Source organism: Lissotriton helveticus, chromosome 6 (genome assembly GCF_964261635.1).
Source record: "Lissotriton helveticus chromosome 6, aLisHel1.1, whole genome shotgun sequence".
NCBI lineage: Eukaryota > Metazoa > Chordata > Amphibia > Caudata > Salamandridae > Lissotriton > Lissotriton helveticus.
In genome coordinates this window covers 1,377,276,125-1,377,302,069 of record NC_136067.1, presented here as the reverse complement: position 1 = coordinate 1,377,302,069, position 25,945 = coordinate 1,377,276,125, and the positions used below count along the sequence as shown (strand labels likewise).

The 25,945-nt window shown below is 44.9% G+C and overlaps 1 protein-coding gene and 1 long non-coding RNA gene across 4 annotated transcripts in view; one reads left to right on the top strand and one right to left on the bottom strand.

Annotated features, from left to right (window-relative positions):
- REV3L (REV3 like, DNA directed polymerase zeta catalytic subunit) overlaps positions 1–25,945 on the bottom strand; it is a 954,247-nt gene that overhangs the window by 607,557 nt on the left and 320,745 nt on the right. The gene's annotated exons all lie outside the window — the stretch shown is intronic.
- On the top strand, positions 23,769–25,325 carry LOC144761745 (uncharacterized). Of its 2 annotated transcripts, XR_013595880.1 has the most exons (5): positions 23,769–23,827; positions 24,257–24,315; positions 24,438–24,563; positions 24,684–24,750; positions 24,838–24,869. It is a non-coding gene; the product is annotated as an uncharacterized LOC144761745 (long non-coding RNA). The 2 variants fall into 2 exon arrangements; XR_013595879.1 differs by having other exon boundaries at positions 24,438–25,325.

Sequence of the window (25,945 nt, the reverse complement as noted above, 5' to 3'; positions counted from 1 at the left end):
AGTGACAATACCAATGATATCAAAGAAGATGTTATGTGATTTATAAGATAATTAGAAGTCCATGGTGATGGCATGAGTTATAGTTACTTTAGGCCATGAGTTCTAGTTACTTGAGATAACTAACTATAACTGGTGAATTTAAGTGGTTTTTAGGGTTTAAAACTTAACATTTCTCCTATCTATAATGGTACGTTATTCTTTGGATTTTTTTCAGTGAATTTCTAGTTTTTTTTAATGTAAAGTAATATTTAATTATACGTTAATCCAACCCCCCAACTATGCATGACCAAACAACCCCCCCTCCCCAAATGCAGCCGTCCCTACATTGCAGGGAAACATCCTTTACCTCACAACCATTACAACGGGTAAAGGTTACATTGTGGTTTTAACAACGCAAGTCATTACGTCGATTTGCACTGGAAGGCGCTCTAGACTAAGGAATAGTGTGAATTACTATTCCAACACCTTTCCTACTGTACGTAGACTGGAGTTGGAATAGTAATTCACACTATTCCTAAATCCAGCGCCCTCCAACGCAAGTAGATATAACAACTTGCGTTGTCAAAACCGCAATGTAAAATACCGCGTTGCGATGGTATGTGTGGTATCATCATATATTCACACTGCACAAGGCCTTTGGCCTCATGCAGCAGGGGGTTGGTCACAAAGTCCACCAAAAAACAAATCATGGTGCCCCCAGGATTTTTTTTGTGTTTTGAAGAGGAGTGGGGCCGCGCAGGCCCCTCCCGAGCCTTGTAAGGCCCCAAGAAGCCCTTCCCCCAGAGGCCATTTCTCAACACACTATCGTTGGGGTCCGCAGTGGAAGCCCTGCGGCCCCAGTTGGCGCCCTGCATCAAGCAGGAACCGGCACTGCTCACGCCCGCAGGGAGCAGCGAAAACCTGCTGTTTCCTGTGAGCGGGAGCAATATTTAGATCTATTGAGAGATATTTAGATAGGTGAAGCATGCTGCCGTTAACGGTTATGAGAAGAACCTCCCTATATAAAATGATTACCTTACCAAACCTATTATATTTAATGCAAAAAAAAAAACATGTGAGATACCTGAAACTTACTTCACTAAGCTAGATAATATGTAATGATAGGGCCCGAGGATAGGCTTAAGGACTTTATACAGGTCCTGCTATAATGGAAGGACTGCCTTGCCAGACTTCAGGACAAATTACAGGGCTACTCAGGTACAGGTTAGCGACGTGTGGGAGGTAACCTCCCACAGTGCAAATGAGACACGATTCCATGATACAAATACTTACAATTAATACATGCACACCGGAGAAAACAGGTGATGCGGGCAGGATTCCTGAAACATTCTCCCTTGGAAAACTGGGTTTTACAGGGTGAAAAAAAACAGACGGTCGTATCGCAACTTTTTGTTCCCTGATCCACCCTGTCCCAGACAACCTTCAAAATCTATGGGCCAAATGGGTAGCAGATACTGGAAGACCGAGATCGGAAGCAGCCTTCATGCACCCAAGGGACACTGGATTTACTACTAGTGTAAACTGTTCAGAATGGGTAGGAAATCTATGGAATCGGACATAACGTTTACTAATGAACCAATAAAGTTTATGCTCTTTACCATCTGCTTGACACCATAACCAACACAGGCCCACTGAAGTTCACATTAGCTGGCACCCACATGCATACAGTAACAAAATTACAAATAGGTACAATTTTACTGTTGGCGGCACAATATATAACCTCTCTCAAAAGGGCCAAGCAAGGGTCACCACGCTGAAAATCTGTCTCCCAGTGTTTGTCAGAGGTGATGACGAACACCAAAACCTTTGACTACTGCGCTAATCTGTGAGCTTATGATAGTATAGATAGAAGTGGGGTGTTAAGTGGTTGATAAATGTAACCAGAACCTCAATAAAATAATATAGGACCATCTTATACATGTTATACATTCATTTGGGGAAAAACTGAATATTCGGCGGCCATCTTGCGCTTCCCACTCTAACAGAGCGGTTAGCGCTCTAGAGTTGAATGACACTGATCATCTGCTCCTGGCCTGCTTACCTTAGCAGGACCGTGGCACAGACATTCAGCGGGCGCACAGATGCCCGAACGGAATCAGGGGCAATGGATGCTGCCCCAAGTAGGTAGATATGCTCACTTCCTTGGCCTTGCAACTGCTCGCTCTCCACCCCTCTATCCTGAAGCCAGCCGCTCTTCATTAGACACAGTCTCAGCAGGGAGAAATTGCCCACACTGCAACCTTTTTATCAGCCGCCCCCACTCAGAGCATGTAGCTCCTAGAAACGGGCAGTTCAGGCAGCCTAAGGATAATGGGGAAAGGAGGGAAGAAAAAACTGTTCTCATGTTCCAAGCTAAAGGAGAAAGCTTCAATAAGAGCAAGTGCCCTAACAGAACCCAAGAGGTGTCACGCTTCATTATATGGGCAGGATGCTAGTCGGGCCGGTACTGCAATGCCAGACGTGCTCCCACTAGGGGGCTCTTGCCAGAAATCTTTTAAATGCCGTAAGGTGAAATGTAGGTGTGTGGGTTGTGTTGTGTATGATGCGTGGTGGCTTAGAAGAGGATTAAAATAAGTGAAGTGATGCTTAATATCAGAATATTTTAATAAAAAAGTTCACTTCCCTAATTAAAAGATGTGGTGCTCAATTGGAATAGAATGATCCTATTAAGCAAGGTGTGTCAATTAGTTGTATAATGTGGTCTACATGTTTCTTGCCTACGTCTGTCCACAAGCGATCAAATGGCAATTCTTCAGGACCTAATTACATAAACCTATACTACTCAGATACTTGATTCAATACTTTAATAATTGGTGCTATAGCAACCAATCACACACCACGTCCCAACATGCAATAGTACCTTGACCTGGTCTGAAAATAACCTGGAACACAAAGAGACAGATATTACATGAAACATGTTTGCACACATCAACATCAAGACCTCATCCTTTAGCTTTGGGAGAGCCATAATGATCCACCCTGAGCCCACTTCTCTTCAATCTGGACATAAGACCACGAGCAGAGATTGTTGAAAACTGCGGTCTCACACTTTTTTCATCCGTGGATGACACCCAAATCGTGGTGTCCCTGTTCCTCAAAGGACAATCAAAGTGCAACAGCCCTCAACACCTGCCGCTATCATATCTCATCATGGATGAAGGTCAACACTCTAAAGTTAAATGGAGACAAGACAGGTTTTGCTGGTGGGCACCTCTTCCAACCTTTGGGGACGCATTTGTGGCCCATGATCTTGGGTAATACGCTCAATTGCAGTCTGGTTTGATGACAAATCAACCATGAGCCATCAGATCAACAGGGTGGTGGCCACTTGTTTTGGCATCCGGAAATGCTTAAAGAAAATTAGTATCTCCCTCCCCACCTCAGCCCAGAGAACTGTAGTCTAGCCTCTGGTTATCTCCAGGCTTGACTATGGTAACATCCTTTACCTGGATGTTGGAAAAGCCCCCAAATCACTTCTACTGCCAGTATGCTTCTTGACCTGCATTGGCTGCCTATTGAACTTCATGTTCAAGGCCGAATGCTACATGCATAAATGCCTATCCAACACTGGATAGCTATATCTTGGATCCATAGTTTCTAGTTACCCATCCACAGGTTTGTTGTGTTCAAGTCATCTTGAGCTGACCAGGATCCCTATAGCCAGAAAATCTCGCCAAGGAGGCTGAGCATTTTCTTTTCTGGGCCCTAAGCACTGGAACACTTTGCCAATAACACCGAGAGCACGCCACTTGCTCACTACCTTTTGCAAACTGCTTATAACTTGACTGGTCTGACTCATTTAATTTGCCCAATTTAGTCTCTTCCTGGGCAGTTTCGGGTAGGATCTATGTGTCATGATGAGTCCAGCAATGGAAAACCTTTCTTAGGTAGTCATGCGCTTTTAAATCAAGCAAATAATAATAATACACAGTACAAGTTATGTCATTTTTATATTACATGTTTATTTAATTCTATTTAACTTGAAAAAGGTATTTTCTGCATAGTGCAACAAACAATGAACACCGATTATATTTACAATGTTTAGGCTGTACTTACACTTCCTTGAATAAATTGTTAATGAAACATTGGACAAGGCTGCGGGTCAATGGATTTGGGTGATTCTGTGGCTAAGGCATTTACGGCATAATTATGGCCTTACTGTATTTGCCACATAATTTGTACATTTCATCAATATGTTGCATCTATCTCACATGGTTAAAAAAAAATACTGACCGAACGTCCTGCATAATTTGCATATTTTGCAACATAATTCAGATTACCTTGCTACATAATTTGGTCCTCCATGATGCATAATTCTAGTAACACTTACAATTTTAAAGCTCTGCAGACTGGTTGGGGGGTGGACAGTATGGGTTCTTATACCACTGTATTCTCTACAATAAAAGAATCTACTATATCTCTATATCGCTCTCCCTCTAATATATATATATATATATATATATATATATATATATATATATAAATATATATATATATATATATAAATATATATATATATACACACATTTACCTAGTGGAGGTTGCAACTAGGTGGTTATAGTTAGGTCTGCTGTTCCATAGGGAAAGCATTGCTGGACTGCTAATAACTTTGGCACAGTTTGACGAATCTCCATGAAACTTTCAAAAAAGGTTCTACATGTTGACTAATCTGTGCATGGGAAGTTTGAGGGTAAACCGTCGAGTGGGGTCCAAGAAAAAAGGGGGTCCCCAAAACGCCAAATCCAAATACATTTTCCATGGAATACTTGATGCAGGGCTACAGCAAAAACTGCTGAATGGAATTACTCCAAATTTTGCAAGAATCTAGATCTTGGGAACTTAGTCCCCTGCCCTGAGGTTAGGGAAAATAAAAAATATCATAATAGGGCAGAGTAGGGATACCCTTACTCCCTAGACCCCATGGGGCCAGAAGGACCCGGGGGCCAAAAAAAACAAACAAAAAACAACGGCAAAAAATGCAGCGATCCTGCGGGACTCCAGAAGGATAGGGGGGAAAAAAATGAAAAAGCGGCCAGGCCACATTAAATAACCTTTTGCCCAGGAGAGCCCACCCCCGGGGTGGTGTTCCAAAAGTGGAGGGGGGTTGAGTGCCCCCTGACACTCCAGAGGCCCCGGACAACCCACCCACAGGGACAACATTTATTTAGATGGGGATAAGGGCTGCAGCCCATCTCCCAAGCCTCCTGGGGCCCCATGGACAAAATTATTTTATATTGGGCGGGGGGCTAGCGGGACGCAGCCCCCCTCCCTGAGCATCTAAAGGCCACAGGGTGCCCACCCTGAGGGCCAACACTTTTCAAAATGGGGAAGCAGGCATGCGTCCCCTCCTAACATCTGCTTTGCGAGCCCTCCCCAGGGCATAACGAGGCCGAGGAGGGGGGCTGTATGGTACCCCTCCCCTTCATTTCTAGTAATGGTCCTGGGGATGGGGTCCCCTGAGCATAACATTTAATGTAAATAAAAGGCCCTGGTGGATGGAGTCCTTTAAGCCTAATAAGTCTCAGGCATGGGGGCCACGCGGCCCCCCCTCTCCCTGATTTAAAAAAAGGCCCTGTGCGATGGTGTCCCAAAGGCAAATTAAGGCTTGTGCAGGGGGGGCGTGCGGCCCCTCTATCCTTAATTTTTTTTAAAGGCCTTGGGGACGGGGTCCCCAGGGCCTAATAAGGCGCTGGGAGTGGGGGGTCACCTGCAATTGTGTACTAAATTACAGATGAAGGCCATGTTGAGAATCATGTGAATAATAAAATGGTGAACTTGAGTGAACGGAGCGAAGTGGAGGCCTTTACTGCGCAAATGGAGAAAAATGCTACGTAAGGTAACCAAATAGGGCAAGGGGCTAATTTTGGGTGGGGGTGAATTCTGTTTTAGTGTACGGTGATGGCTGTAAGGGCATTTCAGAACGGCACCGTTTTTGATAAGATAACAGTAGGTCAGTGTCTGTAAATATAGTTTAGGATGCATATAAGGTCTACATAGGATTAAAGATAAGTAACATGTTGCTTTACAGGAGGAGAATAGAAAAAGAGGCCTGAAGGAAGTCAGAGCAGGAGTTAGATCAGGTAGAAAGGTCCCTGAAAAGGCCAAGTAGATGATAAAGAAAAACCTAGGTTAGGGAAAACTTTAAAGACCCTTCAACAGAGTTTTAAACTCAGAACAGATGAAAAGGTTGCAAGAGGTTGGGGCAGTTTGAAACTGGCAGAAGGTGTGGACAATTGCTAGCATAGAAGGCCAGGCAGGACCATTATGAGATTGTAAATATTGTACATGAGAAGCTAAATACCGTGGAGGTGAACGACGACAAATTTGAACAAGTCATATTAGACTTTTATCAGGACCTTTATAGGGAGGATGAAGTGGAAGGAATGGATATAAAGAGCTAGCTAGCAAACCGAAAGAACCCAAGCCACAGTAAAGACCAGCTTACATACCTAAATCAAGCAATAATGGGGGAAGAAATTAGAGAGGCGATTAAGAATCCAAGGCGGGCAAAGCGCCAGGTCTGGATGGTATACTTAAAGAATTATATGTGAAGCTTTGTATAAATATCATCCCTATAAGATGGCGCTTCCGCGCTTTCTCTATGCCCTGCAGAACACCCCCCATTTGGTCCCACCTCATTACTTTCAGTCAGTTGACTCCGAGGTACATACCCTGCTTTGGAATTGCGGTACACCCCGAATCGTTCTCACTAAGCTCACAAAAAGCTGGTAAGACAGTGGCATGGCCCTGCCAGTCATTAGTTCCTACTTTTGGGCCTCACAGTTGGAGGTTCTTATTCACTGGGTGCATCAACACATTACAGACCCTGCCTATAGGATGGACGGACATAATAGGCTTCCTGGTAATTACTTGAGGGCACTATATGGTGGGGTGAAACACTTACCCGGACACACCCCAACTTCCATCACAGTTTCCCTATGTCATAAGGCAACAGCTGCTCTTTTTTTTTTTTTTTGGTTAGAAAGGTAGAATTACGCAGGTCACTCTGCTGCTTGAGACCTGTCAAGTGGGTTTGCTATCAAAGCAGCCGGGGTTCGACAAATGGGACTTGATTGGCCTCTCAAAGGTCGGGGACATATGGGCAGAGGGTAGGGTTATCCCGTTTAGCAACCTGCAGAGAGACTACCAACTACAGGGGGGCGGGGGGGAAGCCATTTTCGATACCTTACAGCCCGCAGTACAGTACATAAAGGAATAACTAAAGGATCAGACCTACCGGTCTCCTCTCCCTTGGAGGACAGGCTACTGGACGATTACTTTCCAGAAAAAGCCAGTTCGCTGACTTACCGGGAAATCCTCAATAACACACCTGATGCCCAAGACAGACTACGTACAAAATGGACAGACGATATAGGGGACATAACCGACGAAGACTGGAGGGACACCTTGGCTTCACCCCATGAGGTGGCGATCCATTCTCGTTTCAAACTCATACAACTTAAACTACTCCACAGAGCCTATTATACTAGCTCAGATTCTTGGCTCTCCAGCCTGTCCCCGAGGATGTGGCCACACTGGTACCTACCTACACCAATGGTGGGAATGCCCTATCCTTCAGAAGTATTGGGGAAAGGTAGTATCTGCTTTGTCCGGGATATGTCATACACCCATTGATTTTTCCCCCCAGCTTTGTCTTCTAAATATCTAGGATGCTACGGATTTGTCAAGAACTGAGAGACTATGGGTCTCGTTGGGCTGCATGGTGGCAAAGCGCAATATCGGCAGAACATGGAAGGGAGTGGTTAAGCCAATATGCACAGATTGGGAATCCGATATGGATTGGTGTATGCAAGTGGAGAGGGTTATCTATGAGAGCAGGGGATGTCCGCTTAAATGGACAAAAATCTGTGGCCCTTGGAATGAGAGTAGAGGTTTGCTTTGTACCCCTTTCAATGACACTTCTCCATTGGCATCTGATAATGTGACTCTGTAGAGTTTAATGGACAATGGAAACTATGAAAGAGGTGATTGTGTTGTGGTACCAGTGTAATGATTTGTCTTTTACTGTACCTCTATATTGCAAATATTAAAAATCTTGATGACTGCACCTCATTGCACATGTTTTGGTTTGTGTTGTTTTCTATCTCAATAAAAACAAGTGTGTGTGTGTGTGTGATATTATTTAATTATACTCTTTTCAGATTTGCTTTAGCTCACAATGTATCCCTGGCAGTTATGACTATCAACATGTAATGAAGGCCTTTCATAGAGTAAGGTGGAAATATCAGATGGAGATTTTGTCTCATTTGGTCCTCTCTCCCCACTTTTCTTTAACTTACACATTGAACCATTAGTGCAGCAGTTAAGGCAAGACAAGGAGATACTAAAGATTTAATGGTATATACATCCAGCTTGGATTGGTCAACCTCACAAATTGAGCATGTAATAAAGGAGTTTTGCAGAGTACTGAGATATGCAATGAATAGAGCGAAAACTGAAATTATGACATGGGATATTCCCAATAATGTAAGCCTAGTGAAAAAGAGCACGAGATATCTAGGTATAATGGTGCAAAAAGACTTAGATTACATTCCAGAGCCGAACTTAGCGAGTTGAGGTGGAAATAGCTATACTTTTGAGAAGGCAGAAAAATCTACCATTATCTATGGAAGGGTCAATCCGAGTAAGATGGCTGTTTTACCCAAGTTCACTTTTTGTGTGAAAACATACCTTTGATTTTTGATAAGAAGGGAGCTAAACTGCAGGGACAAATAAGCAGATTCATATGGGCCTCTAAAGGAATTAGGAATTATGCGAAGAGATTTAAGAGAAAAAGAGATAAATGGGGTTTAACAATGCCAGACCAACAGCACTACTGCCGGGGGTTTCACTTAAAAACTGTAGAATGCTAATGGGGTCTCATTTCAATAATGGGCGACACCTGGTGAGCAATGTTGTGTGGAGGTCAGGGAGAGAGGGAATTGTATAAATTTGGTGCCACAAGATATTTTAAGAAAGTGTGTTTGAAGATACTTTTAGCTGCGGCAAAACTCTGGTCCGAAATAAGGTCTGACCTGATGATTCCATATTATAGCAGACTTTCCCCAATTTGTGATTCTCCAGGTACACCTGATTGTATGAAGGATCAGTTAAAATACCCGCTAAAAGAGGCAGGGATCCAGAACTGAGGACACCCGATGGACATAGAGGGTCAATTGTCATGGAAGCAAAATACAGCTTGCGGAAGTGGCGAGATGGTATTGGAGATCAACAGTGATTTTGGGGGGAAGATGGTCGCGTGAGCAGAGAGCTGCCGGGACCCGTGCCGCCCTTTTGTAAATATCCTTATCATATCCTTACTCTGAATATGGGCTTTTGAAGACGAACTCTTGCAGACCTCAACATCCTTTTCGAAATTGAATTTGGACGTCGGGAACCGTTTTTACACCGACTTCAACTTTTTCGGCCTGCCCCGGACGGGGCTATGGGCTCTGCTGCTTCACAGGCCGGGGAGTAGTTGAACAACAACGGCCGGAGGGATTTCTCCCCAGTCGGCCTCATCCTAACTTTCGGTTTCGCTTTCTACTCCGAGCGCCGAGTGACTGGCACTCTTCCAGATCCACTCCGGATTCGGCGCGGCTTTGCCCTGCCGCTGAGATCTGCCCCTCCTGAGCGTTTTGGCCTCCTGCTCTATTGACATTTTACCACTTTTTGCCTATTTCTTGTCTTCCCTGGCCCCGCCAAGATCGGCCATTTTTACCAGGTCTCGAGGGCCCCTTCGGGGCACAGCTTCCACTATGGCCACCAAACCAGAAGTCGAAAGGCGCAAAACAAAGACGCCGGTCCGCGGGGGGCATACCCAGACCAACGTCATGGACCGATATACCCAACCGATGGGATCACCCGGCGGTACCGGATGTATTCTTGATGACCCCAAGGCAGACTCGACCGCGCCTACGGAGGTCTCTCTCCAAGAAGTCATGAGTGCCATCACTGGTATGCAGGCCGCTATGGGACAGAAATACGAGGCTCTCGCATCCAAGATCGACACCGTGGCCGTGGATGTCACGCTGATTAGAGCGGATCTGGCCAAAACTAATGAGAGAGTAAAGGCGTTGGATCTGAAGACCTCCAGTCTGATCACTGATGTTGCGGACGCACAGACTGAGATCGGCAGCCTGAGATCGTCACAAGACTTGATGGCCCGTCGGCTTGAGGACCATGAAAACAGGGCCAGGCGTAATAACGTGCGCCTCATTGGTGTACCGGAAAATTCTGAGAATTCTGCTGTTGACCTCCTCGTAGAGGACCTGGTCCTGAATCATCTCGCTCCCGCCGGACTCAGCAAATTCTTTGCGGTCGAGCGAGCATACCGTTTCCCGGGCGGGAAGGAGAAGCCGGGTGCCCCCCCCCCCCCGAGACCAATTATTGCCAGGCTTTTTCATTTTCGAGATAGAGACGCTATCCTCCAAGCCTCTCGGGAGCACGGCCCCTTGAAGTTCGATAATACCACCGTGAACTTTTATCCGGACTTTACTTCTCAGGACCAAAGACAGAGACTAGGGTTTCAGGGAGTGAAGAAGCGACTGCGAGAACTGGGCCTCAAGTAAGCTATGTTGTTTCCGGCCCGGCTGCGGATTGAATATGAGGAACGCACCGTCTTCTTTGACTGTCCGGACAGTGTCAGTGACTGGCTTGATTCCTTGCCAAAAAGGGATGATCGTCCTGAGCACCCCGGTGGCGCCGAGAGGGGCACACCGGATCAAGAGTGACATTATGGTTCCTGACGTCCGATTTTTCTAACCGTTTGTCAGCTGAGTTTTGCTATTTGTTCTTTTACTATTGTTTTTTGGATGAGCCCAAGGGTGGCTGGGGTGTAAGGGACTCTTCCTCCTCCTGGGTTCTTTCTGTAGATTAGTTTCATGATTGGGCGACAGGCACACTGCAAGTTGGGGTGGCTTCTGAGTCGTATGCAGGGGTGCAGGGTGGGGGGTGTTGTAACAGGTTCTTGTTGGGGGGTGGGGGGGAGTGTTTGTTTGTTTGTTTCCTTCACATGGCATCGTATTGTTTGCTTTGCTCCTTCAACTGTGGGGCTTCATGAGGGTGGGGCTCTGGTCCTTTCTCGGGATGGGGGGTAGTGAGTTGAGACTGCTGTCCTGGAATGTCAATGGTTTGGGAGACAGAATAAAACGAGGGGTTGTGCTGCAGTTCCTGCGACGCCATTCCCCTGATATTGTTCTACTGCAAGAAACGCATTTAATCGGCAACGCTTGCCAGGCGTTGAATAGACGTGGATATCGGCTAGTCGCACATGCCGGATTCACCTCTGGCTCCAGAGGGGTGGGCATTCTGATCAGGTCCTCTCTCCCCCTCGAAGTTGACGAGATAAAGCTCGATGACAGGGGTCGCTATGCTGCGCTCTCTGGGAGATGGGAGGGTAAGACGCTTTCCGTAGTCACTGCATATCTCCCTCCGGGCCTACAGGCCACCACCTTTGCTGACCTCGGGCGGCTTCTACTGTGGCTACCTGAAGGTTTTCTGATTCTTGGCGGGGATTTTAACTCTGTGGTTTCCGGCACTTCTGATCATTACCCCCCCAGGGACCTACCTAGATCTCAAATGTGGCTTAGTGAGCTGCTTGAAACCTTTGGGCTAACGGATGGTTGGAGACTTATGCATCCCACACAATTACAATATATGTTCCACTTGGGGGCCCCTGGTAGCCTTTCCAGACTAGACTATATTTTCATGCCTGCAGCGCAGTCGTCCTTCATCAGGGAGATCCATCACCTTCCTAGGGGCATCTCTGATCATTCCCCCCTGTGGTTCTGTGTTAAGGCCGGAGTGGGTAGCGAAGGTAGAGTTGCTCCCATAAATCCATGGTTCTTTCGGAATCCTAAGACCTGCTCCGAGCTGGTGAAGGCTATTGACTGTTACTTTAATGAAAATGTGGGGTCTGTTTCTTCTTCCATCTCATTGTGGGAGGCTTTCAAGACTGTTATTCGTGGGCATTCATTGTCATTGATTGCTGCTGCCAAAAAGGCTAAATATGAAGAACTTGTACGCCTCAAATCCGAAATAACTGTGCTTGAGAGTGATCTCGATGGTGATGTTACCCGTGCTACACTGCATTCCCTTAGTTTGAAACAGGCAGATTATAGAGCCATTGTGACTGATGCCGCGAAGGTCATGAATAGAGAGCAGCAAGGTAGACTATATGATGTGGGTGACAAAGCGGGTAAGCGGATTGCATGGTTGGATAAGAAAGAGAGAGTGAATCGAGTTGTGCCTGTGATTGAGAGGTCGGCTGGTGAACGTGTTTCTGACCCGGCTGGGATTGTTGGGTGTTTTGTGGATCATTTTCAGACGGTGTATGCCTCGGTCAGCGATGGAGATGAACATGACTCTAGGCTGTTGTTGCGTGATATTGCCTTGCCCTGCCTCTCTGACGAGGATAAGGCTTTAATGGATGCGCCTATTACGGTGGATGAGGTCGCAGTTGCCATCCGTGCCCTCCGGTCCGGTAAGGCCATGGGCCCTAACAGTTTGCCCATTGAGCTCTATAAGCTACGACCTGACAAAATGGCGCCTCACTTAAGGGACATGTTCCTCGAGGCTCTCGATTCTGGTGTCCTTCCCGTTGATCAGCGCTTGGCTACCATCGTTGTAATCCACAAGGAGGGTAAACCACGAGATAATTGTGCTTCGTATAGGCCCATTTCATTGATCGTTGCCGAACCCAAAATACTTGCTAAATTGTTAGCTAATCGATTGATTAAGGTGATTGGTGACTTGATTCATCCGGATCAATCTGGTTTTATTCCGCACCGGAACACCGCCCTTAATCTCCGGAGGCTCCATGGAGTTCTCACGAGAGCTGGGACTCTAACTGAGCAGGCCATTTTGGCTTCCCTTGACGGCACTATGGCTTTTGATACCATAGAATGGCCGTATCTCTGGGCTGCTCTCACTAAGTTTGGGTTCGGTCCGACATTCATCGCCTGGGTGAAGCTTCTTTATGAAAGGCCGCTGGCCCAGGTGGTTGTGAACGGAAGGGTTTCCAGCACTTTCACGCTCGGGCGAGGTACCCGGCAGGGTTGCCCACTGTCCCCGTTGCTTTTTGCCCTTGCTTTAGAACCATTAGCTGAGTGGCTTCGTTGGGAGCCCTCGCTGAAAGGCATTCGGTGGACCCCTGACTTTGAGGACTGAATCTCGCTATACGCGGATGATATCCTTCTTTACCTCACGTCACCTCAGAAGTCCCTTAATGTGCTTTTTGATGTTCTGACCTCCTTCGGGAAGAACTCGGGTCTCGTCATCAATTGGACCAAGTCATGTGTCTAAGTTTTGGCTGGAGATCTTCCTCCGTTGCCTCGTAGATTCCCAATTCAGTTGGCTATGTCCGGCTTTAAGTATCTAGGGATTTATGTTTCTTTGGATTCCGCCGTTCGTTACGACCGTAACCTTCGAGCCCCCCTTCAGCGGCTCAAGCTTGACGTTGTCAGATGGCGCCGGCTGCCTCTGTTACCCTTGGGACGTGCGGCTCTTTTCAAGATGATGTCGCTCCCCAGATTTTTATATGCACTCCAGAACTCCTTTGATCCTATTCCTCCTGGCTACTTCCGCGAAGTGGAGGGCCTTCAGAGACGGCTGATTTGGGACGGGCGTGTGCCTTACCCAAACTCACTCTTCCATGGTATGATGGCGGCATTGCCCTCCCAGACATCAGACGCTATTTTTGGGCCTCCCAGCTGAGTGCGGTCAATCATGCAACTTATGCCCCCGGTCCAACGCCAGCTTTTGCAATGGATAAATATCTTCTGCCAGGTGGGAATTTCAACAGGGCACTATACTCTAAGGGACCCTATAAGACTCTGGCTGGACCCACTAAAATTGCTGTGCGAGTGTGGCGTGATGCGAATGCTGCTCTGGGATGGTGTGATAGATTGTCCCGCGCAACCCCGTTGTATGATTCACATGGTTTGGGCAATTTGTGGGGGACGAAAGGTTTTGATAAATGGGACATGATAGGTATAAGTAAGGTTGGCGATCTTTGGTCTAAAGGGAATGTTAAGACGTTTGAGGCGCTTAAGATTGAATATGAACTTGACGATAAGGAATTTTTTCGGTACGTTCAGGTACGGCACGCCTTGTTGTCTGTCTTCCCCAAGGGGACGGAGATTCCTGAGTCCTCACCTCTCGAGGACCGTGTCTTTGATGGCTACGTACCTGATAGCACAATTTCACTGATTTATAAAAAACTCATCAACAACAGAGTTGACTTGCTTGTGCGCCTCAGGGCCTTATGGACTGCTGACGGATTGGAGTTGGACGATGAGGACTGGCAAATGGCCGTGTGCTCTCCTAAGGAGGTGGCCATCCCTGCCCGCCTTCGGTTCGTCCAACTCAAGATCCTTTATCGCGTGTATGTTACTGGTCCGCGTCTGGTAAGAATGGGGTACTCTGTGGATGGTCTGTGTAAACGCGGGTGCGGTATGAGTGGTACCTTCCTCCATATACTGTGGGAATGCCCTGAGGTGGCTGCGTTTTGGTCCCGAGTACATGCCACCATGGAAAGGGTCACGGGGGTTTCACTCCTACCTGAGGCCAGGCGCTGTCTCCTTAATGTATGGGAGCCGAATGATTATAACACGGCGCAGATCTGTTAGGCGACCCTTGGTAACATGATCGCAAAAAGGGACATTGCGCAGGTATTGGGTTCCTACAGACCGCCCACAATATCAGCTTGGAAGAGAAACATGGACTGGTGCATGTTCAGAGAAAAGACCTAAGAAATGGAACAGAATTTGGTCTCAATGGAATGCTTATCGTGGGAATGTATGTACTCCCCCTCAGGACTTTACCCTTAACACTTCCTTGTCTCCCTAGATGACATTCCAAGTCCTCATACGTTAACTGTATATACCGCGCGGTTTCCTCGCTGCCCCCCCACCCCGTAATTGCTGTTTAAATATACTGTATGCGTTTGTTATGGAACCAATCCCCGTGAACTCATGTTTTCTGAAAGTGACTATCTGCCTTGTGAAGTGTATTATGTTGTTTGTTCTTTGATTTTCAATAAAAATTTATTTATAAAAAAAAAAAAAAAAAAAAAAAAAGTGATTTGGGAGAGATGTTTACCAACACAGGAGCAAGAAGGCGTGTGACAAGTGTCCTTTGATACGCTATATGCAACAGTTAAAACTTCACCCATAAGAAACAAGCCTTTGCAATGCAATAGTTCTCGCATTTACGAGAGTTCGAGCTATTGGCACTGTAAATAACAATGGCTTTTATTTATGTGTTGTTTTTAAAACAGACAAATAAAAGGCATTGTCATTTGTAATTTACAATAGCAATAGCTTAAACTCTCGCAAATGCAGACCTATTGTACTCGAAACGCGTTTGGCGCCCATGCTATAATAGTTTTAAAAAACGCTATTGGAGAGCGTTTCGTGCCTGCAACAGCAGGCAGAACAAAGCGGTTTGAGAAAATAGTGCTCGGAGTTTGTAATTAAAGTCTACAGAGTAACAAGAAACGCAACAGGAGGTGTCGCCATGGGAGGTTACAAAATGAGACAAGGCGCTACTAAGGAGGGATTACAAAGCCTGCTGAATGATCAACAGCCACAGTATACAGTGGACAATGAAACAAGCCAATGAAATATATCAGCGGAGAGTGGGTGAAGCTTCAATTCCCTACCTGAAAACAGCATGCCTCGCAGAGCAACACATGCGCTGCCCAGGCCCGACCTAAAACCACTTGTTCACTCTTCACAGGGCCTTTTGGAGCCACACAAAAGTGGCAAAGTGTGGCAAAGGTTTAAAGCATTCCTGTCCAAAATGTGGAGAAAACATGTCTGACGATAACCATATGTTTGTGACCTGTAAGTTATTGCACCCTTTCTGGTTTAAGGTGGGCACGACTGTGTGAGATACTCAAAAAAAACGCTGCGGTAAGCTCACTCTTATTTTATTTGGGATCTTCGAGGTAGAGGGAAAGGAAATAACGGTATGGTCATTCAATTTGTGCAAGCTCATGTCTTATATGATATTGTCGGCTAGGAGGGAAAATATGTAAAAACTGGATTAAGGCAAAGCCTCCGCAATAGATGATTTATTTAGATTTTTGCTTTGTTCTAATCAGAAGTCTCAAATCTGGGACCCATTCATAAAGTGGTTGGACACCCATCCCTCTCAAAGTCTGATGCCTGCACCAAAATGATGGGTCAGGAAATGTATCCATGCAAGAGCTGGGGCAGAAGATGTGTCCAAAGGCCTGATTGGGAAAAACTGACCAGATGAAATTATCGCAACCGCTTTTCTTTTGCATCAAATGTGATATGAGGACTTAAAATGAAAAAATGTAACCTTACTATATATGGGATGAGTGGGAGAGGTGAAAAAGCGTGTGCAAATATCTTTGACCAATTCATCCATAAGGCATTGCCTATGGACTGTGGGTGGTGAAGCTTAGGCATTTTGCATTATCTTTGGTTGCAAATAGATCTATTGTTGGTGTGCCCCTGCTTTGAAAGTACTTTTGTAGGACTCGACTGTGGAATTACCATTTCTGTACCTGCTGATACGTTGTGCTGAACAGGTCCCCAAACTAGTTGTCTGCTCCTGGGAGATCTTCCACCAGGTGGTGCATGCTGTAGTGAATTGCTCAGTGCCAAATTTTCTGAGCTAGTTTGGGAAGGAGAAGGGAGTGTGAGCTCCCATGTTTCTTAATGCAATACAGTGCAGATATGTCTGTTTTGATTAAGACTGTTTTATTCTTTATTACTGCATACAATTCTTTCAGTGCCAGAAATACGGTCAGGAGCTCCAAACAGTTGATATGTACGGTCATGTGAGCTACATCCCATGTTCCTTGTATAGTTCTGTTTCCAAGACTTCGGAAGAAGGTCTAAAGAAGACATTTAGATTAGCAAGTTGCTGCTGTTCAACCAATGCAGAAAGTATTGTATTCTGGCCTTTATAAACACTAGATTGTCGAGAAGACTCTCTAATTGGGACCACTGCCTGGCCAAGTATCATGCCTGGCGAAGTATCATTCCAAGCAGTCTCATTACAGTCCTTACTGATATTGGAAAAGTAGCTCCAAAAAGAGGAAGTAGTAGTTAAAATGCCCAAACCTTCTGGTTGTTGGGGTATGCTGTCCCGGTGACCGTATTTAGTTTTGATCCTAGAAATAGTTAGCTCTGTTGTGGGACGAAATGAATATCTTTTCACATTGATTGTGAACCCTCTAACAGATTTAGAGCTATTTGAGTGTGTGCTAGGCTTTTTGTTCGCTGCTGCTCTTGATCAGCCAGTCATCTAAATATGGGGAAACATGGATGCCATCTCTCCTCAGGTGAGCAGCTACCACCACAAACCATTTTGTGAAGATCCTTGGGGCTGTTGCTACCCCAAAGGGGAAAACGTTGAATTGGTAGTGTTGTACACTTACAACAAACTTTAAATAAAGTGCAAGGTGAATTGGGATCTGAAAATATGTGCCTTTTACGTCTAGCGTCAAAAGGTCTCCCTTGCGAAGCAGTGGGTTGAAATCCAGTAGTGTAGTTATATGGGAATGCTCTGACACGATGAACTGATTTAATCTTCTGAAATCTAGTAGAGATCGAAGCATTCCATCCTTTTTTGGAATGAGGAAGTACATTGAATATACAACTTGTCCCCTTTTTTAGGAAGTACAATTCTATAGCACCTTTTGAAGGAGAGCTCAAACTTCCTCTGGTTGTAGAGCGAGATGTTGCTTGCTGTAAAATGTGCTTCTTGGAGGTAAACTAGCTAGGTTGGTGTTCAATTCGAGACAATATTCTTTTTTGAGCTATATGGGTTGATCTGATGAGAATCTTTTATTCTCCCTCCCGCCCTATTGGTGCTATATGCTTGGGGGTGCCTGGATGAGTCACTATTTGATAGTTGTGCTTCCCTTGGGCGCCTTTACCCGTAGTATTGTTACCTCTATATCTTTCCCTTAAATAGACCCTATTGTTTTGGGGGTCCTGAAAGGGTTGTTGCGGTTTTCTTTCACAAATGTGTGAGTTTTTTTATTTTTTATTGTTCAGTTCATAGCATGTGATACATACACTATCAATTGTTTAGACCAAAAATGCAGAAATTAAATTATACATTATATGGAAAGAAAATATACAATTGACAATTGTTACTATTCACAACGACTTCTCCATATGCTGTAGCATGGGTCCCCAAATTTGTGCCCCCCAATCTTTTCTTCTTAAGTGATTTCACACTATACAAACTATATTCCACATTAAATACATTATAAAACTTTGCTCGCCACATTCGAACGATGGAGCTTCAGGCTGAAGCCACACAGAGGCAACACATAATCGAGCAACAGCACCAGCCATACATATCAGGTACCTGAATAGATGGCACACCTGAGTGGGCTGAGAATCCTCACCTACTCCTGTTAACATTACCTCTCTAGAGATACGTACATTAACCCCTGTAATCTTAGTTAAATAATGTGATATATGTTTTCTAAACTGGATTAAGGCTGTGCAATCATAAAATATATGTATAATATCAGCTTTTTCGGTCGGACACCTGTAGCACTTCCCATCATGGGACCCCCCCACTTCATCATTTTTACAAGGGTGTGAGATAAATTAAACAAAGTTTTATAATGTTGGGTACCTAAGTTTTCTGTCAACATAACTTTGGCTACTGTATCAATTGATTGTTGTACTTATGTACCTATAGTCCCAAATCGCTCCCTCCACTTAGCATCCTGACTCTCTATATCATCCAATTGAATCTCTGTCAATATTCCATACAGTGTCCTTATCTTGACTTTTTTTTCACTGCCTCTATTAAAGTATTGGATGCTATCACTGTCTGCTTGCAGTGTTTGCCGAAAAAATCTCAAATTTGTAAAAAATGTTAAAAAAAGTTATTAGGTAATTTATACTTTTCTGCTAAATCATAAAAAGAGACAATTAATCCATCACAATAAATATCTCCTAAATGTCTAATCCCCTTATCACGCCAGCTGCCCATCTTTGCATCCCAAAAAATAGCAGGGAATATATCTATAGAGTTCAAGGGTGTATAGTGATTTATGCGGGTTATTGATATTAATTTGCATATTGTGTTCTAAGCTTTGTATGCTGTAGAAATGTGTGAGTTTGTGAAGTTTGCTCCGACTTAGGTGAACTTCTTAGAGAGGGCCAAAGGCAAGCCCATATACGCCTGCCGGCGCTTAGACTGTGCTCAGCGTTAGCCCCCCCTGCATCTCCAAAGATCGAAGCAAGGCATACTAGAAGTTATACCAGGGCAGAGTTATATGCCTTAAACATCAGAGGTAAGAACCTAGCCTGCTTATACTTAAACGTCTACACGTCCCTTGAAACAGTCTCAAATAATAACCTGTTACAAATATAAGGCCTGCTTACCCAAGATTGAGTATATAGGAATCAACCTTTATACTCCCGCCAAATCTGATAACTGCTTCAAGCTATGTAACAAATCATTGCGCTACAACCTCTTACACGTCAGATCTCTAGTGTAACACTGTAAAGAGTGTGCCAAACTAATAGAAAACCATAACATTAAGATTACATTCGTTACAGAATCTTGAACAGATGAGTCAGTGTGAGTGGATTTGGTCAAAACTACACCTATTGGTTTCATTTGTCATACCCTGAATAGTTTTATCAGGAGGGGTGGGGGCATTGCGGTTATTTATCATAACTCACTGTCGCTGCGTTTGAAACAGTCTCTGCCTCTACCTGCATTGACCTGTCCTTTTGTTTCCAACACTCTAACCATCATTGCTTCAAGGGAACATTAATCTAAAGACCTCTAGGCCCTAAAGATGCTTTTGTGGCAAACCTTGGCTCTCTACCAGAGGATGGTCTCTGCATAAATAACTTCACCATGCTTGGTGATTTTACCTTTCATCTAGAATCCATTAGGGATTTAGATACAGCTGGTCTTTTGGATATTAGGAGCAGCACAGGGCTAGTACCACTAGTGCAAGGCCCTACCCACGATGTGGTACGCGGAGGAACTTACGGAGCAAAAACTCATCTGCAAGCGCCAAAGAACGCACTTGGAGAAAGTGTTAGAATAGACCAGAAAAAGAGAAATATAAACAAAGCCTAACCTTATATAAGGCTCTGTTAATTAACCCCTCCCATGCTCGTGACGGAACCGTTCCGTCACGAGCCTCGGGTGGGCTGTGCTGGTGACGGAACGGTTGCGTCACGGCCCGCTCGCCGCGCCTGCGCGGCGCGAATTCCGCGCCTGCGCTGACATTCTAGTGGGCGGGCGGGTCCGTGACGGAACCGTTCCGTCACAAGCACAGCTCACCCGAGGGCCGTGACGGAGCGGTTCCGTCACAAGCGCGGAACCTCCGCGCGGCCCCGCCTCCACCTTAGCGCTGCGGCGGAATAGCCGCCACAGCGAAGGGGTTAAAACGAAAACAGCAGCATTGACAATGCTGGATATCTCAGTGGATTTCGACACGGTCCACAATGAACTCCTAATGGACAGACCGTATGTGTGTGGCATCCAGGGCATGGCCTGGAAAGTAATTCGCTCTTTCCTCACGGAAAGAAAGCAAACAGTAGCCTTAGACACTTATTTCCAAACCTTTCTCCCTTCCTTGGGGGGCCCCACAGGGGTCCTCGCTAAGCCCTACGCTATTCAATGTGTAATTATAATTTTTGGTGCAACTGATTATAACCTTTCAATTTCACCTAACATCTAATGCGGATGACATGCAAATAGTGGTGTCTCTGCTGCCAAACAAGAAATAGAGAGGAGGCAAATTTCACGACTGCATACAGACTGTAAAGACTTGGAGAAGTGATAACTGATTAGAGTTGAACTCGAGTAAAACCGAAGTTATAATTTTTTGAAAAAATGCCAACTTTCGGTCACCTAGATGGTGGCCTGAAAAATTAGGTACTCTACCACCTCCAGTAAGGAAAAAACGTAGGAGTAGTAATTGACAGCAGGCTCGCCTTTGAGGATCAGGTGAATGCAGACTTTCCAGACTCTTAGGATGATAAAAAAATATATATATCACACCTATAGCCCCAAACCCAAGAATAGTTAACCTCACTCAGCCTGTCAAAACTTGATTACTGTAACAGTCTATATTTGAACATGCAGCAGCAACACATGAACAAAATGCAATTACTGCAAAACGCAGCAGCTAGGTTGCTAACAGGCATACCTAAATGTATGTCAGTACAAAATGAAAGCAGAAAGCTTCACTGGCTGGCAATCAGGCAATGTATTCAATTTAAACCTCTGTACAGCCTTCAAGGCTCTGCATGACTGTGGACCAGTCCATCCCAGGCAGTGTTTTAGATGGTACATTCCAAACAGAACTCTCCGCTCCCTAGGAAAGAAGACGATGATTGTGCCTAAATTTAAAAGACCCAACTGGAGCGGCAGAAGCTTTGTTACCTGCACAACCAGGGCGTGGAATGAACTTCCCTCCCATATACGATCCTCTCCAGACCTGCTGTCTTTAAGGAAGGCACTGAAAACGTGGCTCTTTAACAACTAGATCAAACTCTGCCTTCAATGCTTGTCCTGGTATCACTAATTTCTTAGCGCTAAGCACCAGGACACCTTCAGGTAACCGTTGCGCTCTATAAATTTATATAACATAACATTTGTGGAGCGACTACCCTGGCTCTGATTGGATGTTTGAAATTATCAGCTGATTTCATCATCTCTTTGAACACTGGTAAAAATGGAACACTACGCTCACTTTTGAGAGGGTCTCTACGTGGAAATCATCTTCTTCCACGACATGCATTGAGACATTTTGGTGAAAAGTTGTGCTCTGAATTTCACCATGGTATGCTGGTGTATGGTTCGGGAGAGATGGCTTTACAGGATAAGGCTCATTATCTTGGTCTTCTGGAGGATCCACCTTCTAATCCTCCAAGGGTCATTATCTACGCCAAATGGATGGTAATTAGGATATACCTCCCCATATGATCTGCCTGGCTCTTAAAGGGAGTGTTTACAGGCAGGTTGCTCCCCACGCTGCACAGCTCCACCAGATTGTGCTGGTGCTTCCCCCTTGCTGCTGCCGCGAGTTCGTGCCAGCCCTCTGCTTTGCTTTTTTCCCTTCCGCCTGTCTCCCGCTTTTAGCAACTTTTTCATTCTTCATTTTTCACTCCTATTGCTCTATTTATCTTTTCTGCTCCTTTTTACCTATTGCTCCTTTCTCTCTTGATCGGGGTTTCTGCATCCTCCCCTTCCTGTCGCTGCGTCTCCCGAGGCCCCCCTCCCTCGCTCACCCATTCGCTCCCCGCTTCCGCCTCCCAGCTAATCCTCCCTCCCACCTCCCCTTCATAATCGCTGCCGCTGTGCAGCCACGCCTAAGGCAAGCCCGTCTGGGCCTGGACCACGCCCAGCACCAGGCCCCCGCAAAAGCCACAACACCCGACCCTGCTACAACGCCAACCTCCGCCAAATATTACGATAGATCTGCACTATTACAAGGTAAAACACGTGCCAAACAAGATAGAATCACTTGTGTGATCAACCATTCCACCCTGAACAACAAGCTTCGTAATATCATCAATAGAAACTGGAGGATATTGAACACGGATGAGAGTGTTCCTCCGCTTCCCCTCCCCATGCTGGCGTACAGGAGAAATAGAAATCTTAGGGACATGTTGGTCCACGCCAGACCGCCCACGAGAAATTTCCAAAACAACCAGCTCTCTATCACTGGACTTCCGGCAGTATTGGGCAACCACAGGTGTGGCTCCTGCCACGCTTGCGAGTCAGCCATGATATCTGATACTATCACCTACAATGAAAAAGAGATTAAATTACGTTGCCTTACAAACTGTCGGAGCAGCAACATAGTGTATATCCTTCTCTGTGATTGTGGCCTGGCCTATGTTGGCGAGACAGGTCGCGAGTTTCGCGTCCGTTTCAGCGAACACAAGTCCGCCATCAGGACCAAAAAGCTATCTGCCCCGATAGTCCAACATTGTATTGATAAGTCCCATAAGGAGGATGAGATCAAGTGGTCTATTCTGGAAAAAGTCACACCGAAAATGGGACAACTGAGTGAAATCACGCGTAAAAAACGTGAAACCTTTTGGATTTTCCTGCTAGACAGTGTGAAAAGAGGACTCAACGAGGAACTTTCTTGGTATGTGACCAAGTAAAATATTATCTCCTCGAGGCAAGGATTTTTTCAGTTTGTGCCAGTGTGGAAAATTGCCATGAACCACGTAGAGAAACTGTCTTTTACTGCTCCGTCCGGTTAGTTTCAGTATAGTTTAGGTTCATTGATACACTCTGAATCATTATAGGCTTACTTGATTGCAATTTGTTATAATTATACACCTCCGCTCTTGAGTACGTTTCACATTACCTTGTAAAATTAAAGCCTGGAATTGTGGGACCTCTGGTACTGATAACTCCATGTATGCAATTATTTGACATACTTTGAACCAACAAAGGCTGGTTCTATTGCAATTTACTGTAATTGCACCTTTTCTGATTATGGTACACTTTAACATGTAAACTCTTAGCCGTAAACGCATCGAATTACAGTGATTGGGCTTAGCGGTACTATTTATTTTTCCACGTTTACATTTGAAACTATGCACTGATATTGATAGTAGCAAGATGGCCGCTCTCCGTAAGTACTTCGTTTATGTCTACTTTTGAAGCCCTTTGTTTGTGTCCACTCTTGGAGACCTGGGTCATTTCACGCCCACTTCCCGCGGGATCGGAACGCCTTTGAGGGGTATAAATCATGACGACTATGAAGTGGCTGTCGATCGAGGGGCGCAGTGACGGAGAAGGATTTCGGCGCGTTGCCACAGACCTAAAGGTAGGCGGTTGAATTGCGGAGTCGTTCTAGAGGCATCCCCGGCTTTAGTGTTAGGCATGGCACGTTGTAGTTTTGGCGCGTTCGGTACTAACCGGATGAGTGGCCCTACATATTTTGTATTAATGCAGGATTGTCAGCCACTCAAGAAACAGGCAGTATTTTGCGCTACCGTCAGCCCGCCAGCTGCTAGCGCGTTAGTTAATACCTTACGTACTCATGTGATACCGAGACCCGGGTTGCCAGTTGTTTACGTAGACCCTTGCTACAACACTTACAGTCCGAAATGATCACCCTTTATTTAAGTATGGATGCCTGCACGCTTGTAAGATAGGTGGCTTATTTAAATAACGACCTACACACATGACTGCTTGCCAGACTATGCATTAATTGAAATAGCGTGTAACACTGGTTTTTCATCCCCCCCCATAGGGTCGCGGGCATACAATACAGCAGTTGATTATTGGACTGCATTTCCTCGGTGGATAAAAGTAAGCCTACACTATTCTGCTTATGGTTTGACCACTTGTTGCCAAATTTTTGGATATGCATATCATGTGCAGTGCGTCAGTACTCATGCGGACATCTTGTTGTTTTTCTTTTCTATGTACAGATTAGGAAGCCACAGTACTCAGTCCCTTCGCCGTTGGTTCCAATTAATTTGAGACTAAGTTTTAACCTAACACATTGATGTATCCCTTGAAGTCTAAATAAACAAGGACAGACTGCGACTGCCTGGGTAGGTCACCAACAGGGCATGATAAGGATGGGTGTTTGTAGGAAACATCCAGACATTATGCAATCCTTTGAAATTTGTGTACAAATTATGACACTATGGTGTTTAACATTCTCCTTGTAGCCATCAACTTGGATGAAGCCCCGAGTCTCGCATTTCTCTATTGATCCCATCATGAACTTCGTTACTGGTGAGCCCTATATAATCAGGGTAATGATAGAGTCTCAGCAAGTCGCTAGTACATCTTAAGTGACATCCTCCGTTAATTCCTTTGTAGATGCTGTTTAACTGATCTGGTCCCTCACCGGTTATTGACCTTTTATACTCACACCAACATATGAGAATTATCTAGTGTGTAAGTATATGCAACGAACCTCTGCGCTATTGCGCCCAACTGGCCTTTTGGTTAGGCCCCCTTGTAAATATTCCCCCTCCCCTTCTTTTTGGCGCTCAAAATTAAGCTGGTAATAAGACATGAGAGTGATTGGGCAATTATGGGCCCATATTAGGTTTGATACCATGTAACTATTTGAACCATGTTCCTTTTGCCTTTTTAGTTTAGTTTAGGATCCTACTATAGTCACGGTGATGAGCCCCCATAGTTTAATAGCAATAGTGAATATTGTACTTTGTTAAAAATTTTAATCTTGGATGTTTGAGTGACAGATCTATTTTCCTTTTCAGGTCTTTTGTTCTGTTTGACCCCCGGTTTCTGCACTTAATGATGAACAAGGTCCTGATGAAGGTGGCTTGAACCACCGAAACGCGCGTAGACCTGCTACAAGGGCCGCCATTTCTTCCCTGAGCCCTTGAACAATTTAGCTGTGTGATCTGGCTAATTGTTAACCAGTTCCTTTTTCATCCATGTATGATGTTTGAGTGTAGTATGATTGGTAGCACGAGAGTAAGTTGGTTGTATGTCTGACACCATGGGGTTTATTGATTGAATTGTTGGTGATTTTTATGATTCTATTGTGTTGTTTATGAATTTGTATAATTAATTGATGTGTTTTCTATAAAATTGTCTGATTTATAACGATTTTTATATGAATTTATATCTACAAAAAAAGAGAAATAATAAATACAATGTTTTGAATGATTTTTGTTTAGTATTATCCTCTTTTCTGTCACTAGTTGCTGATATGTATTGATGTATGCACATAATTCAAGTATCTGGCCAATGAAGGGACTTCTTTTTTCAGTTTAGTTGTTTCTTTCCCCTCCGTCCCTTGGCCATATTTGCTCCTTGAGGGGGTCCCATTATACATGTTACCTTCATTCGCGGTTTTTCAACCGTGGGATTTGTGTATGTTATCATTGTGAATTTGTAACCTTTTTTCTTTTTTGAATTACTTCACTATTGTGGTTTTCTTGGGGTGTTCTCA